Here is a 2,607-nt window from a genome sequence, read left to right as displayed (position 1 = left end):
AACACTGGCTATTTTTTTGTTGCAGTTTGGCCAGGGCTGGGTTCAAACCCACCACCCTCAGTATATGGGGCTGGTGCCCTACCCACTGAGCCACAGGCACCACCCCCACCCTTTTTTTGAGACAGAGTCTCACTATGTCACCCTGGGTAGAGTACCCTGGTGTGACAGCTCACAGCAACCTCCAACTCTTAGACTTAAGCTATTCTCATGCCTCAGCCTCCCAAGCAGCTTGGATTACAGGTGCCCACCACAATGCCTAGCTATTTTTTGGTTGTAGTTGTCATTGTTGTTTGACAGGCCTGGGCTATGTTCGAAACTGCCAGCTCTGGTGTATGTGGCTGGCCCCTAGCTGCAGAGCTACAGGTGCCGAGCTAAAGAATGTAGTAATTTCAAGTGTTGTTTCCCTTCATTTACTGTCTCCCTGAGTTTCTGTAGGCCTTTGAGTATTTTACATACTATGCATATAAGACCATGATTAAAAGCAATATGCAAGAGCTGCTGGTCACAGTGGCTTACACCTATAATCCTAGCACTTTAGGAGGCTGAGGCAGGAGGATCACTTGAGCTCAGGAGTTTGAACTTGAAGCGAGCTATAATGATGCTACTGCACTCTAGGCTAACCCAGGCAACAGAGAGAGACCCTGTCCCCCAGTAATAATAATATACAAAGGCTGTGTACAAGAAAAGCATTTGATCACCACAGTAAAAGTTAAATTTAATTCTCAAGAACCACTATACAAAACAGCCAATCCAGGTGTACAAAGGAAAGAGAACTATGGCAATTTATGAGCAATTGAATGGCAATGAAGATTGAGTAATGCTCCCACTGTGGAGCACTGTGTTGATTGAAAAAACACAACTCTCCTTGTAGGCCCTTGTGTAATGTACAACACTGCCTGAGTGGTGGTCTGGCCACATATTAGGCAGAAGGACCTATTATAGAACTTACTGCTGAGTGCAGGAAAGGGCAAATTCAAGAATGATTCATGGTTCAGAGTCCTTGGGTACTGCTTTTTAAGGGAGGAGGAAGGCTCAGGGGAAGTGAAGGATTGTGTTCTGGGGTTCGCCATGATGAGTTTGAGATATACAAGAGAGGTGTGGAGCAGGTCATTGGAAATGGGTGTCTGGAACTTAGGGAAAAAACATGGATGGATTTTTCAGCTTGATTAGCCTACTGGGGTTATTTGAAGCCTTGGGACCAGAGGAGGTCATCTGGTTTTAGGGTGAGGGGGGAAGTATAGCAGAAAGGGGCTCAGAAGACCAGTGCTTGTCAACCTCTCAGGATAACAGGAAGTGCCTGCAAGAGCCAGTATGGGTAGGAGGAGAAAGAGGTGTCTGTCATGTCCTGGAAGTGATCAACTGTGTCACATGTCCCTAAGAGTTTGAAGAAAATGATAAAAGAGAATTGATAACTGAGTTTGGCAAGTGTTTGTTCACTGGGATCTTGATAAGAGCTGTTTCATTAGAATGTCCAGGAAAATAAAGTGAAGTACATTTCAAATAGATGGATGTCCAAAATTTCTCCTACAGGGTAGTGAAAACCTTGGGACTGCTACATGTAGCCTTAGAACTGCCCTTTTGGAAGGCCCTTTCTCAGTGCTGATACAAACAGGAATACACAGAAGATGGGATCATACTATACACATTGTCTTACAACTTGTTATTTCCATTCGTTGGCTCAAACACATACACCTAACTCTTGGTTTTAGTGGCTACACAATTCATAGTATGCTCTTCCATAGTGTATACAACCATTATCTCTCCCTTGGAGAATCTCAGGAACTTTCAATCAGTAAAAGTCATTGCACCTACATTCTTAAGCCTATCTTTATTGTGAACAGTTTCAAAATATGACATTGCTTACTCAGTGTTTTTCATTTTCTTGTGATTGTCAAATTAATGCCTATGTCTCCCTCTCTCCTTCCTTACTTTCTTTTTTTCCTTCCTTGCCTTCCAGCTTTGTTGAGATATAATTGACAATGGATCACTCTTATTTTATTTACTTATTTATTTATTTTTAATTTTATTTTTATTTATTTATTTATTTTTTGAGACAGAGCCTCAAGCTATCCCCCTGGGTAGAGTGCCATGGCATCACAGCTCGCAGCAACCTCCAACTCCTGGGCTCAAGCGAGTCTCCTGCCTCAGCCTCCCAAGTAGCTGGGACTACAGGCGCCCACCACAGCGCCTGGCCATTTTTTGGTTGCAGCCATCATTGTTGTTTGGCGGGCCCGGGCTGGGGATTCGAACCCGCCACCTTAGGTGTATGTGCCTGGCGCCTTAGCCGCTTGAGCCACAGGCGCTGAGCCAATTTTTCTATTTTTAATAGAGATGGAGTCTCACTCTTGCTCAGGCTGGTCTCGAACTTCTGAGCTCAAGCAGTCCACCTGCCTCAGCCTCCAAGAGAGCTAGGATTACCAGCCTGATCCACCAGGCCTGGCCCACTTCTCTTATTTAAATTATGACATTTCATGTTTTGACATAGGTTTACACCCATAAAACCATCACCACAGTCAAGAAAGTGAATGTACCCATCATTTCGAGGAAGTTCTCATGCCTCTCTGTGTTCCTTTGCCCACCTCCAGCCCCTGGCCAAAACTGATATGT

This window comes from Otolemur garnettii, unplaced genomic scaffold (assembly GCF_000181295.1).
Source record: "Otolemur garnettii isolate 467f Iridium unplaced genomic scaffold, OtoGar3 scaffold00127, whole genome shotgun sequence".
NCBI classification, from domain to species: domain Eukaryota; kingdom Metazoa; phylum Chordata; class Mammalia; order Primates; family Galagidae; genus Otolemur; species Otolemur garnettii.
This window is presented reverse-complemented; position numbering follows the sequence as displayed.